Genomic DNA, 15,967 nt, shown 5'->3' on the forward strand with positions numbered 1-15,967 from the left:
ACACTTATTTTATCTGAACAGACTCAATTTCCCTAGTCAACACTGGGCCACCAATATCCATAATCCTGAAGGCTCAGCTAGACCCTAGGCTAATCCTGGTGCTGCTACAGAGCTCAGTCGTGAGACCAACTGTGCAAGTAAGGAGCCGCTTTGCACCTGTCTGCAGGCCTGGCTTTCTTGTTTGGTATTGGCTTCTTTGAATTAAAAAAAAAATATGGTAATTTCAAGATCTATTTGATGTTGGCTCTTGGTTTAAATCTGTAATGTTTGAGTCTAGCCAAGCCACAATACATGGCCTCATTCTTCTTTTTTGTCAGTGCATTAAAGAGGAGAAACACTGCCAACCATATTCAGGCAAAACTCTGTTCATTTGAGTAGGAAAAAAGCCAGCAGGATTTGCCCCAATCTGCAGGTGGAGCATAGGATTAGATCTTTCATAGTCTGAAATTTAGATTATCTGTAGTACAAAGTAGATATACCATGGATCAATACCTAGGGTATTTTTTGAGCTACTCTGGACATGAGTTAATCCTTATGTTAAGTAATGTACTGTGAACAGAAGTGTTAGCATAATCCTCCTATCAAGTATGGGTGGGTTTGTTTGTTTGTTTTGCACAATAAAATTTAAAGGTGGCAATGCCCTAATGTTGTTGCTACTTTCTCATGGTCAAAAATACTTTTTGGGTGAAACTGCAGAAGACTGATCTTGTATAAAGTGACAGCCTAGATATTTTCACTAGGAATGCTGCATCACTCCTGAGGTTTTGTGGATCAATAGCAAAAAAATAAAGGTATTTTAAAAGTAAAGCAGAGGGCTTTGCCCTTGATCCATGGGCTATTGAGGGTATTTACTGTTAGTAGAAGCATGTCCTTAGAAGAAACTTTAAATACTTGGGGAGTATAATTCTCCCCTGAATCTCTCAATTGAAATCCCTCTGATATGGCTGGGAGTTCTGTGTGCAGAACAAGAGATTAGGGAGGGGGGAAATATTTTTCTGAGAACTGATCCTGCATTTGTTATGCATCTTCTCAATTGCTTCAATGGGAGTTTTGCATTCAGAAGAATAGGACTGGACCCTTCATGTTTTGAAAGCATAGGTATGACAGAGGGAGGACTTTGTAGCATACTTTAATATGATTGGGTGGACAGAGTGCCTGCTCCATCCTTCTTAATTACAGAAAAAGAGTAAGGACAGTACTATAGGTGAGAGTTGTTTGTCCGTGCTGGTTCCCAAGTCTGTGAATTTTTTTATAATGTATCTTGGGTATAAAAGAAACTTCTGTGCTCCTCCATTGCTAAAAAGCTAATCCGGCACAAGATTTGTGACCCCCTAAATGTATAACATTGCCCAGATGCAGTGTCCCATGGTGAAATCAGTCAGTATTAATAATGAATATGACTCTGTAGTGCCACCTTGTGTTTCAGCTAAAATGGACATAATAAATTGTACTGTACCAACTAACTGTGGAAGGCAACATGTAAAAAGTGTGTGGTGGTTTGTGTTTCCAGAACAGACAAGCAACCATCTGATCTGGTCCTGAGAGGGAGCTTCCTCAGCTCCCAATGCCGTTGAAAACTTAGGACACACCCAAGAGGTGCCCTGAATAAATTTATAAGCCAAGTTCAATGCAAGAATCTTTAACAATATATTTACTGTCACTACTGTTTTGTAAACATTCACACTCTAAAAGCATGATCATTGTGGGCCCAATTCCACAACCTTAACTTACACAGAGCAGCTGTTACTCATGAGTTGTCCCACTGTGCTCAGTAGGACCTCTTGTTGGAATAAATGCCACTGAACATGAGTAAGAGTGACAGAGTTGGGCCCATAAATACAAATTTTATTATGTCCATTTCCCTCCCCCCCACCCCCCATATAAATAAATAAAACAACTGCTGTAGAACCTGCTTATGTTGAGCTTAGGTATTATTATTATTCTCTATTGTACAGAACTTTTCATCAGTAGATCTCAAAGCAAAGGTTCCTTCTCCCCATTTTATAGATGAGAAACTGAGGCACGGAGAGGTGAACTGACTTTCTCAAGATCACCCAGCAGGCCAGTGGTAGAGCCAGGAATTTCACTCTGGTCTCCGGAGTCCCAGTTTAGTGCTCTAGCCATTAGTCAACACTGCCCTCCCATGAAACTCCATTTAGGGCTAGGTCATGTCCTTAGGCACAGCCTTGAGTAAAGGGCAGGGCATAGGAACACTGCCCCAGAGAGAGCCGCAAGGGGCACTATGCATCATTATTACTGCTCAGAGGCATTGGCACAGACCCTCAAAGATGCTGACGCACTTAATTCCCATTGAAATCAACAGGAGTTAGCCCAGATCCTCAGCGTATTTAGGAGCCTACATTTCCTCCTGGGATTCGCCTATTGCACTGGCGCACACATTATTTTACAACACTCTGTTTCAAACTACTGTGTACTCCCCCTGCATAGCCAGCCAGCTCTGCTGACAGAAACTTGATGGGGTGGATGTATTCATGACTCCACTAGCTCCTTGAGGGGAGAGATGGTATTCAGCTCCTACATTTCCATCCCCAGCAGCACCTAGATATAAGATCCCACTAGCAAGGGGAGGAACCCTTACTCCCCTGCCTCCACACTGAGGGCTGGCCACAATCTAGCCCTCAGAATAGCCCATATCGTTACAAAGTGCATTTTCATTTCTAGTGAACTGCCACCTGTAGTGCAGTTCAGTGGAATGGGGGAAAGAAATTCACTAAGAGGTTTTCACTGTATGTTTGTGATACCTCATGCCTAAAAGCCTCTGGGTGCCTAACACAATCTAATAATAACAGCAATGGAAACAAATTTACTAAGGAAAAAGCATTGTGTTTCCTATACCTGTCAGTAAAATCTCCATAATTTTCTTCACCTGAAATAATCCATAGCTGTTGATTACTTCAACCACCGAATAATAGGAAACCTACATGAAGTATCTCAAGTATGAAAAACTCATCTGCTGCTGACAAAAGAGGGTAACATTACCAATTTATAAAACACCCAGATGTATTCTAGTCAGATCCCACCAATAACCAGCTAAGCTATTTTCATTCTTACGCTCTCCTGTCATTTGTATTATGTTCCTTGTACATAAAGAGGAATGTATAGAATTTTGTGGTATGTTATTTTGTTAGACCTAAAAATACCCACTGAAAACCAGTTTGGACCAACTATAACAGGCCTCAGTCTGGAAGCAAACAATCAAATTAGGAACTTTTCAGTGGTAGAAAAGTCTGGTCTATTCATAAAACGTTACTGTGCCGTTTAGGCCTCATATATATGAATTTATTTTGTGAGAGTGGGCTAGTTCTTCCTCTGCTACATTCACTGAAACCCTTGAGTCTGATAAATGCACCTCAGCTTTCTCTGCTCCCTTCCTTTAGTTTGTGATTTTGTCAAAGGAAATTATGCTTTTTTCTGTACATTGGAATGCAATATTGTCCAGGTTTATAAGACCATCTATATTCTTCCCTCTTTCAGAAAGGACAATCTCACACTCTGGAAGCATAGCTGGTTGAAGAGTAAAACTTTCTTTGTGAGTTAAAGCACTGAGTTGGTTTGATATTAGTGGGTTCATGTTATTTGCAAGTATTCAGACAGAGGAGAGGTTGATGTTTGTGAAAATGTTCACGAATGCCAAAAGCTTCACAAGACTTAGCAAGAATATTCAGAGGTGCAGGAACAATTGGTATAGTGGGGGTGCTGAGAGCCATTGAACCAAACTGTAAACCCTGTATCGGACAGAAACCACTTCAAACCAGGGGGTCCAGCAGCATGCTCCGCACCCCTATTCCAGCACTAGGCTATGAGAATATTCAGCCATGAATTATTTGCCTTTCATAATTTGCAATAAATATTTCAGCCAGAGATAATGAAGGGTAAATTCCTACTAGTCATCTTAGAAGATTACGGGAAGCAGAGGATGTGAGCAGCAGTCCCTTAAGAGCCCATCTTTCCAGCTCAGGACCAGGGAGGGCTAAGTGCAGGGCTAATATATGGGCTCAATCCAGGGGTAAGAGGCCTATGGCCTGAGTGATACAAGAGGTCAGTGGTGATGCTCTAATGGTCCCTTCTGGCTGTAGAAGCTATGAATCTATATGATGGGGAGGCACCTTATTGCTAGTCCAAAAAGTAGCAGCATGTAATTTCTGCTAGCACATGCTGTCCATTATGTGGGACCTACGCAACTAAGCCAAAAAGTTCCCACTGATTGTTTTCTAGGATTGTTGGGTGCTCAACTTGAGAACCCTTGCGCCTTGATTTGCAGAAGTTCTCAGTGCTCAACTTCCATTAAATGTTATAGGAACTTTAGGTGCTCCTTATCTCTGAACATTAAATCCTATCTGTTTCAAGCTGGGCTCCCAACATCAGTGGCCACTTTTATACATTTGAGTCATAGGCTTTTACAAACAGAGGCTAAGCTCCTTAGGGATGTTTAGAATAACAGGAGATCTAAGCAGCATTGGTAACACTCTGGATAGCTGTATAGAAGGCCTGGGTCTATCCTCTTAATTTACAAGATGCCCCAGTGCGTCTGAAGTAGTGTTGGTTGAAAAATGGAGGGGGGAATCACAAAGATTTTCATAAATTCTTTAAATTTTCATTCCTTGGATTTCAAAAAGGAACAATTTTTGTCCAAAATTTGCATCAATTTATTGAAAATTATCATTTATTTTTTCTTTTCATTTTCTTCAGTTTTCCTCCCCTGCTCCCTTTTTTTCTTTTCTCCATTTTGCCACCGAAAAAGGAAAAAGATAGATGAAGGGAGGAAGGAGAAAAATGAGAAATTGAAGCTCTGTTTAAATTTTTTGTTTTCCAGTTTCGTTAAAAAATTGATTTTTTTAAAGTGTTTGTGAAAATTGTTGATTCAGGGGAGAAAAAGGCCATTTTTGACCCACCCACCTATACCATACCATCAGTAGACCGCAAAGTGCTTTGAGGACTCTGTTTGTCAGAGGGTGGAGATGGATGGCAGGAGAGAGATCACTTGATCATTGCCTGTTAGGTTCACTTCCTCTGGGGCACCTGGCATTGGCCACTGTCGGTAGACAGGATATTGGGCTAGATGGACCTTTGGTCTGACCCAGTACGGCCGTTCTTATGTTCTTATGAGGAAGGCAGTGTGGTTTAGTGGCTACAGCACTGAACTGGGCCTCAGGAGATCTGTTTTATTCCCATCTCTGCCACTGGCCTGCTGGGTGACCTGGGGTAAGTCACTTCCCCTCTCTGTACTTCAGTTTCCCTGTATGTAAAATGGGGATAGTGATATCAACCTCTTTTGCAAAGTGCTTTGAAATCTATTGAGTGCTACATAAGAGGGAGGTATTATTTACAAAGGAGGCGAGATCATTATCCTGATTTTTACAGGTGGGAAAATGACTTGCCCAAGGTCACCCAGAAGTAGAGATGGCACTAGAACCTAGGTCCCTTGAGTCCTCATTTGGTGGGGTATACACTAAACTTAAGCCACACTGCTTCCTTCTAGCTCTGAATTTCATTGATATTGCCTATGGCAGGGGTCCCCAACGCGGTGCCCCATGGCGATTTTCGGCGGCATTTCAACGGCGACGCCTCTGGATGACGCTGCTTGTTGGCGGCGATGCCTATTGACGTTGCCGCTTGTCGGCGGCATTTCGGCACATGCTCGTCCGCCGCCACGGTCCTCCATGGCTCGTCATCTGGCGCCCGCCAGACGAAAAAGGTTGGGGACCACTGGTCTATGGCTTGACCTGAGGGCCAGACTCATAGAGCTCATGCTTATGGTGCTACCTGAACAATTGATGATAGCAATAAGCTTTAGTTATGGACCAGTACTGAGCCTCAAACACACCATTGTGTATATGGGATAAGAGCTCTTTATCTTAGTCTCTAGTGTACAGCCACTAAATCACTGCACCATAAGTAAGATATGAAAAATACTGAGGACTATTGGACTCTCTGCAAACTTCCCTCGGTGGACTGTCAAACTGTTATTTATTGCAGCTGTCTGTAATTGTGGTGTTCATCCTTTGAGTTCAAAGATGACCATGAAATCAATGATTGGTTTGGTTTCTGTGAACACGTGTGGCTGATCAGGTCAATGTGAGCTTGAACTGTCTGTGGCTCACTGAACAAGAGATGCCACTGTAGGTTACTTGATTAACAGTGGACATGCTGCTCTTCTCAATTGTAACACATTGGAAAATGTCATTGTACAATGGCCCTCTCCAGTTGTTTCCCTTCCTCTGTGCTCAAATCCTCATTTCACCTGGGTAGAGCAGAAACTCTCTAATTTAAATCTGCACACCCCTTAATCTACCCACAAAAGGTAGTGATCCTAGTCCTGCTCCTATTGAAGTCAATGGCAGGTTTGCAAATCTCCTTTGGTATAATAGCAAAGTGCTGCAGTCAGGCCTGATAGGGTGTGTCTACACAGCCTGCAGCAGCAAGCCTCCTAGCCCAGGTTGACAGACTTGGGCTCACCAGGCTCGGGTTACTATGCGAAAAATAGCTGACCAGATGTTACATCTTGATGTCTGAAGCCTATGAATGGTGGTGGGCTTCAAAGCCTGAGCCACAACTTAAAAGCACTGTCTACACAACTATTTTTAGCCTGAGTCCCATGAGCCCATCTCTCTGTCGCAGGCTATGTAGATGTACCAATATATTAAGACTTCATTATTTTCACAAACTCTACTACAGAACATTTAGTATACTCCAAAGTACAGTAATAAATAATTAAAACCAAAACACTTGTTCAAATACATGAACACAATACACACGATGCATTATCCATGTTTTCCTATTGTGTTGGTTTGCTTACTTGCTAATTCACAAAACTGACTAATGCAGAATGGGTTTCCCTTTCCCAGTCATTAACGTGAATCAGCAGGGTTCAGTTGTAGTGGAGAGTGCATAAATACTACCTGGCTAATTCTTTACTAAAAATTATTTTCTGAAACCATCTTCATATCTACTATCTTTTTTTAAACGATGCAAAATTCTGAAAATTGTAATAAAGATCATACCTGGCACTTTCCCACTTTCCAAGCATTCTAGTCATTAAGTAACATCCTCATAACACTGCCTTGAGGAAGGGAAGTTTCATTAGCCCTATTTTACATATGAGAAAAACTATCCAAGGTCAGGGTTAGAGTTGGTATTAAAACCCCTGGTATTCCTGGTTGCCAAGGCTGCACTCAGTGGTTCTCAACCTCTTCCATATCATGATCCCATATTACAACAAAAAAAGTTTTGGGATTCCTCCCCTCTAGTTTTAGGAAACGCCTGTACATAAAGAAATGGTTACAACCCCCAGGTTGAGAATCCAGGCCATACACAGTGCTGCCTTGCTACATCATTCATAGGGCCAAATCCTACAGGCTTTAGACCAGGGGTGGGCAAACTTTTTGGCCCGAGGGCCACATCTGGGTATGGAAATTGTATGGTGGGCCATGAATGCTCACAAAATTGGGGCTTTCCCTGCATAAGGACTTCCAAGATTTGGTTCATAGGGCCAGAGCAGAAAATATTTATGTTGTGATCAGGAAAATAAAGAAATAAGTGGACATTTCCTTGCCCATAGCAAGTTATTTTCTCTTAAAATACCAAAAACAAATACTCCCCTAACATCACTGGGCTCTAAATAAATTTGCATGTGCCAGAAGAGAGAGACACTAACAGATACAAACACACACAAAACACCATATATCTAAAACAAAGCCTTTTATTCCCTCCCACATATCTAGGAATAGTGGGCTCCCAGCTCAATTCCCAGTCACATTCAGGTTTCCCAAGCCACGTCCTGCTATCCCACAAATGACCTCTTCACATATTCCATTGAGTATCTGTGTGCACTAACCATAAGCTCATTAAAGTTCCAGTGTTACATAGGAGCCTCTTTTAGTGAAGCACCCTAACATCTTCCTGTTCTTTTTCACTGATTCTCTCCTGGATCCTGCTTCTCATCTGGGTGAGAACAGCTGTTTTTGGTTAAAAAGATCCATTGCTAATAAACCAACATAAGTCTCCAGAAAGGAAAGCGTAGCCCTTTCTGCTCCTAGCTTGTGGGAGCCTCCATCTGTTTTACGCTGCACGCACTTATGGAGTTGACTGTCTGTAGAAGCTGTTGCCAGTTTTTACCATCTGCTTCCTTTGAAAGAGGGCTTTAAACTATGATGCATTTACATGTATCATAATAAGATGATACACAGTAGATTTGGAAATCGATTAATGTATTCTCTTCTGAAGCATTAGTAGTTTTATCACTCACATCAATCTAGAGAAGTAGTGGGATGATCATTCTTGAATGCAGGTCCTACTAGACAGCTGGAAAAACACTCACTCACATATAGAGAAACTCTGTTATTGTTGACATAAAAGTCACAATACCAATGCAGGAAACCATTTTCCCCCAACTGACTTGTTCTCCTAAAAGCATTACGCAGATACAACATTCCCTTGTTATCATGCATATTTTAGCAAAAAGTCTCCATGTTTTTTAATGCAAGAAATAATGTCCCACCAAATGCACTGATCCTGTTGTAAGCATGTTGCCAATGGTAAGTTTATTTCACTGCTCCCACTTTTCAGGGATGCAAAATTCATTCCTGTGAAGGGAGAGCAATACAGAAATAGAAAAGTAGGGAAGGATAACGTTCAAGAACAGTGAAAAGTAGGAAAGCTAGCCTTAAAATGAAAGGTCACCATTCTTGCCACCTCTACTCCCCCAGCCCGAATAGTTATTTTGCAATCTTCTCTTTAAATAACATGTAGGTTGCATGGTTTAAAAACTCAGAAGTGAGGAAATGCAAATGCTAAGCTTGTATATGCAACTTTGGGCCAGATCCTCAGCTGGTGTGGCTCATTTGGAACTAGACCAATTTATACAAGCTGATGGTCTGTTCCCTTAACTCTATCCCCCAGTCAATACAACATTTAATTACATGATTACATACTGCCTTTTAAACAATATAGCTTAGTGCACTGTGGAAAATGTATAGTGTTATGCTGGGACATTGGCTCCGTAGTGAATCAGAGGAAAGAGTGATACCTACTCGGTCACCAATAGCATATTTTACAGCATCTTGCATTTTCCTGGGATGTCTCCTATCAAAGCACTGATCAAGCCTAACCCTGGTTAGCTTATACCTGCAGAACTGAAGGGAATCAAAGATATTAAACTACTATTTAAAGTTTCTTCTAATCCCACAAATGCAGGAGTTAGCGTTTACACTAGCACTCCATCCTTAACACATACCATCATGGTATTGTGAGACTGCCCACTCTTCTGTGACCATTTCCAATAAGTAAACCAAATGGGTTAGATCCTTGGGGCTAACATGGCCTTTCAGTTAGTTTTAGGCAGCCTTGGCAGCAGCTTTAAGTTATGGCAGCCTCCCGGTGCTGCCTGTGTTTTGTGGCACAAGACATGAAAGCCGTAACTGCATGAACTATGGCTCACACACTTTAGCCACTGGCACTTGCAGGGTCCATTGCAGGCCCATTCACAGTGGTTCAACACTGCTTGCACCAAGAGATTCTCCCTTGATCCACTGCAGACTATTTACAGCTCCTATACTCTGCCTGAGCAACATATGGGAGCAGAATCCTTCCCTGTGCAACAGCATTGATTTAAATGGTATTACATTTAGAATGATGTTGGCCCAATTGGGTAAATTAAGGGGAAATTGTCTCCTTGACTCAGAGTGTACTTGCTTCCCTTGGTCTGAATCAGACCCTTAACCTCATTTTAGTGTGTTGACTATAATACTTTTTCATCCTGAATGACAGCAGCAGTAATGGGAATAATGCCAATGCTGCCAGAGTCCCTAGCTGTGCTGTTTTTTTTTCCCCATCAGCAGGTCTTAATTTTTTTATGCTATGGGAAAGCATTCATGTCCCTGCAATGGAACTCCTTTAGGTTAAAAAGCACATCTCTTTTTTCCTGCATTCTGTATCTCTGGGTAGTGGGTATGAACAAATTTACTAATAGCTGGGTTGGAGGTTGCAACTGTGGGCATATTTCCCAACGGGACGATCCTATGGAGAGTAAGAGTTGCTAAGCACTTTTGAAAATGTGGCCTCTTCATTCTGGTGCCTAAATGGGAACCTGTTGGATGCAGAGCGCTTCTGAAAAATCTCACTCTTTTTGTTGTTGTTTTATATTTGTTAAATGTGAACAGTGTGCTTGGCATTGCACTGATTGCAAAGGAAGACATGGTCGTGTGCCATAGAACTCACATTCCCAGTAGACTGACTGTAGGTGTGCAGCAGCACTTACGACTTAGGTGGCTTCACACTGTACCATTTGCTGAGCCATTTCAGTAAAGGAAAGTTAGTTGCCTTTCATACCGAGGGTGTAGGAGGGAGTGCTTATTCACAAGGGGAGCATGAAAACAATCATAAACCTGTTTACCTTAGCTACAATAGTGCTTTGCAGGGTCCAGTCCAGAGAGGAGTTCTAGGTGAAGATTCAAATTCTGATTAAGGCAGAGGTCCCCAAACTGTGGGGTGAGCCCCCCCCCCCCAAGGGGCAGTGTGGAGGAACATTCTGGGGAGAGTGGCAGGGCATGGGGCAGCCCACATGGGGGCGGGAGGGGTGGAGAGGGAACACCACACAGCGCCACTCTGCCCCCAGCCTCGGCTCCCAACCCCAGCCACAGCTCCCAGCTGCGGACCCAGCCTCAAGCTCCTTACCCCTGTCTGTGCCCCTCTCTCTCTTTGCCCCCTGCCACCCGGAGCCACAGCCCAGCTCCCGGCCTCTGCCCCCGGGGGGACGGTGACACAGACAGGATTAAGGGGGGGCATGACATGAGTTTGGGGACCATGGGATTAAGGTATTTCAGTGAAGCTTATACACTGTATTTTGTGGCCTCAGAGTAAGTTTCCAGAACTCTGTCTCTTAGGCTTTGTCTTCACTACCCGCCAATCCGGCGGGTAGCAATCGGTTTTTCAGGGATCGACTTACCGCGTCTAGTGAAGCCGCGGTAAAATCGATCCCTGATCGCTCTGCCGTCGACTCCGGAAATCCACCTCGGCAAGAGGCGGCAGCGGAGTCAGCGGCAGCGCGGCAGCGGTCGACTTTCCCCCGTCCTCACCGCCAGGTAAGCCGACCTAAAATACGCAACTTCAGCTACGGTATTCACGTAGCTGAAGTTGCGTATCTTAGGTCGGACCCCCGCTGCAGTGTAGACCTAGCTTTTGGGTAGGTCTACACTGCAGCAGGGTGTGTGATTTGGTGTTCATGTAGCCATATCCATGCAAGCTGTAATCTAGCTAGCTCGCTAAAAATATCAGTGAGGATGCAGTGGTACAGGCTTCAATGTGGGCTGCACAAGTTCACTTGACAGCCCACCCTGGGTACAGACTCACTTGTACAGTCTCTGCCAAACCCCTCACCGCCATGTCCTCAATGCCATGTTTAGCAAGTTAGTTAGGATACAGCTGGTGCGGGTACATCTACATGAGCTGCAAATCAGACCCCCCCAGCTACAGCATGGACGTACCTTTGGCCTTCCCAGATATTTACTCACAAGGGCTTTGCACACACAGCACACTAATAAGGTTTTGTTGTATTTCATTAAGAGCTTGTTCCTGGGGTGCTGTAACTCTCTCAGGGAGGTACATGGTCTCTCTCACTGGATCGAGTCCCAGAGGAGTGTTTTGTCCTGGCTGCTAATTGTATGGTGGTTTATTTTAACATTCCAGTATGATACCAGGATGTCAGATTGTTCTATTTAACAAAACTGCATGAATGAACGCAATAAAGTGAGACATATTATATATGGTCATTAACATTTATAACAAAAGTCCTTTGTTTGTGATGGGCTTGTAAATTTACTTTGTCATAACATGAAGGGTGGGAAATCAAACACCTAGCCTGGCATTTCCTGATGTGTAGGTACCAGGGAGGGTGTGTCATGAGATGTTAAAAAAAAAAAAAAAAAAAAGCAGGGGGGGAGGTAAACGGGGGAAGAAAATATAAGAAATCATTTGTAAAAAGTGTGTGGGGGGGAAGAGAAATAAAAACACACGCCGGCACGTTGCAACCAATGTAAGCTTTCATGCAAGCATGGAGGTGCTGGCTGCTGCATAGCAACTGGCGTGCAAATCACATGGGCACAGAGAATGCTGCTGGCGCAGCACCGGGGCTCCCTCGATGGCTGCGGTTCCTAGAAGGGGGTTGGTTGTGGGTGTAGGGGCTCATGGTGGTGGGAGGAGGGAAGCAGCAGTCAGGGGCTCATACGTCTAGTTGACTTCAGGGGGGCTCCCCTTCCCCTTAAGGATTGAGGGAGGCTCCTGGGAGGGAGTGGGTATGGAGCTTTATGGGTCAGCGGCGTCAGGCTGCTGGTTTGGGAGGGGTGCCTGAGAGGGCAATAGAAGGGTTAGTATGGCGGAGCCAGTGACCAGTTTTTCTGTGCCTCGGAGGTTGGACTTGTAACCCTATTTACAACTTTCAGTATAAATGTAGGATCACATTATTGCCACGTTTGGAGTAGGCGAGTGGTCTGAAAATTATTTTTTGTGCTTTTAATTTTCAAAAAAACCCAAAACACCTCAGACCCCTGGGGTCAAATTAACAGAGGTGAGCTTAAAGGGGGTTGTGCCCTGAAAAAGTTTGGGAACCACTGATTTAGCTTAATGAAGTGTTGAAATCCTGCGGGCACTGGAATGTTTTTAGAGGATTGTAATAAAATCAGGGTTTGTTTATCTGTCAATTGAATGAACTTTGTGATGTTGAAAGGTTCCATCCTATTGGATGACTGGGACTGGTGGGTAGGTTTCAGTCCAACACAGCTCTTGATTTACATGAAAATCCACAGGCAACACTGCTGGAGACAAACTGGCAACTTTTCCCTGTTAGCCTGCCGCTGCCCTGGTACTTTCAAGTCAGTGTAGCTGGGAGCAATAGGACCAATATAGCATTATTTGTTTTGCTGTAAGGGAAATACTGTATACAGTGCTCCCATAGAGTTATAAAATGTAGGGATGGAAGGGACCTGAAGAAGTCATCAAGTCCAGCCCCCCGCACTGAGGCAGGACCAAGTAAACGCATGCTGGAGTCTCAGATACATACAATGTTAGGCCATCACATACAGAGGACCTGAACCTGAGAAAAGCCAATTTGAAAGGAGACTTCCAAGGAGCTCAACACCTCTGAGGATTAGAGCTGGGCAGGAAACTCTTTTCCTATCCCAGGAAAAAAATACAGATTCTGAACATTTTTTCCTATCCTGAACTGGGACAAAGAGTCAAGATCTTAACAGTTTTTGCAAACTGAGAATCCGGAAGGAAAAAAATCAGTTTGGGTTAATCTAAATGCTTCACTTCAATCATTTTGAAACATTTAGTTTTCACATTGACTATTTTAAAAAAATATTCTAATTAACTTAAATTTCTTAACAGAAAGTCATTTTGAAATGAAAACCCAAAATTTTTAGTATTGAAAATGTCAAATGGGGCTGTTGTGACAATTTTGAAGCTTTTTTCCTAAAACACATTTAAATGAGAGATTCATTGAAATCGACCCTTTCCTGCAAACAGATTTGTTTTCAAAGAATTGCCATTACATGATGAAAAAAGGTTTCCTTGAAAAATTCCCGACCAGCTCTACTGAAGATCTGGCCCAGAACATGATCAGCAACACACGGGGTACCTAGGAGCACCTGCCTGCTTACCAGGAGCATAGCAGCTAGACACATTCAGCATGAAGGCAGCTCACAGAGGAGATACCTCCTACAAAGCTGTTTCCTATAACGCGAGCAAAGGGACAACCCAAAATAAACATCACTTAGTTTCCTTTTTAAGCACACTGAGTTAGGAAAGGGCCACTTGCCTATTTAAGGTCAGCACATGAGGTGGAAGACTGGATAAGTGCACAGAGACAGATGCCTCCCTCATCAGCCAATGGTGAGCTACTGCCAGGATAGCCATTCTCCTCTGACCCCGGTCCAGGTGGGGCCCAGTGGGCAGAGAATGCTTCTTTGAAAACTGTCCCAGGTAGGTTGATGTGGGCCTGGACAAGCTGGTCTGGAGGTTGTTCTGCCTCCAGCTGTGCTGATCCTGGCACCAGCTGGGCTTGCCTGGTCCCAGCAGCACTGGTTAGCTGCTGGATCTGGGAGCATCACTGCCCATGTTGTGGCTGAGCTGGTGGGCCTGGTATTTTTGTGCCCGGTGAAGGAGGTGTTGCATAGGCCACATGAAGGCGCATGTGCTGCTCCGGGGACCACTGGTCATACACCTTGCTCCTCTATGGGGGCTCCTGCACATTGGGCAACCTGGCTTCTCGGCACAGGATCTGGTCTTCATGCCTGTCTGGACAGGGCTCCCCACACAGCTGTTGCTTCCCCTCATTCTCCAATGAGGCATCCTGGGAGTCTCCTTCCAACCCACTTCCTTCCCCTTCCTCCTCCTCTCTAGCAAAGTACTGCTTCTTCATCTGCTGGACGTTGTAGGGGTTCTTTGAATCCTCGTTGTCCTGAGGGGTGCCTTCTGGCTGGGTCTGTGAGGACCATGGTTTGGGAATGGATGGCAGCAGAATGACTTCTATTTGTGAATGCTTTTGCCCTTCATAACACCTGCTCTCTGAATTTAACTAACCCTGGTCTCTTGCTGCTTTTTATCTCTGCTCTGCCCAGCTTCAGTTGCTTCCAGATCTTTCCTGTCCTGGCTGGGGTGGGGTCTTCCCAGATGTCCTTGTCAAGGTCCATGCTGCTGCCCTGGCACCATATACTGTTCAGCTGCACATAAGAGAGCATGTCCTCTGGCTTGTCCAGCTGCCAGAACCACTCCTGGAGGTAGCTTTTGCTGTCTTACAGCTCCAGAGCTGAGTGGGGAGCAGCTGGCTCCTGGGCTGAGCTGGAGACCTATTGCAGAGTTAGGCCCTTGTCATGTTTGATAGCCCTGGAGACTGAATTCTCTGTCATCTAGAAAATACCTCTTCAGGGCACAGGGCCCATTTGCTCTTTCTCCCTGGCTTTGAGGTAAGGCTGTTCCCAGACCTACCCCCACTTCAACTTAGGTATCCACAGCTGAAGAGCCCACCCAGGCAGTTTGAGTAAGCTCCATGATATAGATACTGCTGCAACCAGGATTTGGTCCAATATGAAATGAGCAGCTACTTTGCCCCTAAATGTGAGAATGTGACACTGTTAGACAGCAGCATGATCTTATCGGAAAGCCCAACTAAAAATGATTCTCTGTGAAGAGCTGTGATTATTATTATTATGCATTTAGGGCAAGATTTTCCAAAGCACCTAAGTGATTTAGGAGAACAATGTCCTGACTTTACTCCTAAATCACATAGGCATATTTGAATATCCCACCCTTAATGCTGGTAGCACCCATGATATTCTTATGAGATTTCTACACAGAGAAGGCATGGCACTTGCCCTGAGAAATACACACTCTAAAGACAAACAGAGAGCAATAGGAAGGGATGCAATATATATGTAGAATGGTCAAGTTGATGATTCACTGCCTCTAAGTAATGGCTACATTGAGCCCTGACCTGGAGGATTTAATAGAACTCATTGTTCTTCTAATATATAAAATATTCCTTCACCCCAGTTTGAAGTGTCATGGAAACAATGATTAAATTCTCTTTGTAAGACAAAGATGAGTGTGAAGCCAGCATTTTGCTCCATAAATATTGCTTATAGCCTCAGAATGGACAGTTTCAACAATATGGTTCACTAGTGACTTTCATCATTCATCACAAAAGATCTACAGACACAAGGTACATTTTATCCTGTCAGTTAAGAATGCTCAATAAATGTTCTACTTAGAAAATACTGATCATAATTCTTCCTGAAACATCTATACGTTTCCCTGTTTCTTCAGAGTTTTGTATGTTTTTCTGACACTAGTAACAAGGAGAAGAGATGGACAAGTCAGACATCTAAATGCTCTTCTTTGAAATGACTTTGTAGCTACTAGATATGAAGGGGGGGGGGGGGGTGAAATATATAAA

At 43.8% G+C, this 15,967-nt stretch overlaps 1 protein-coding gene across 1 annotated transcript in view; it reads right to left on the bottom strand.

The window, feature by feature from the left end:
* MTNR1B (melatonin receptor 1B) overlaps positions 1-15,967 on the bottom strand; it is a 46,447-nt gene that overhangs the window by 17,458 nt on the left and 13,022 nt on the right. The window lies entirely within an intron of this gene.

The sequence above is a fragment of the Emys orbicularis genome, chromosome 1 (genome assembly GCF_028017835.1).
Source record: "Emys orbicularis isolate rEmyOrb1 chromosome 1, rEmyOrb1.hap1, whole genome shotgun sequence".
NCBI lineage: Eukaryota > Metazoa > Chordata > Testudines > Emydidae > Emys > Emys orbicularis.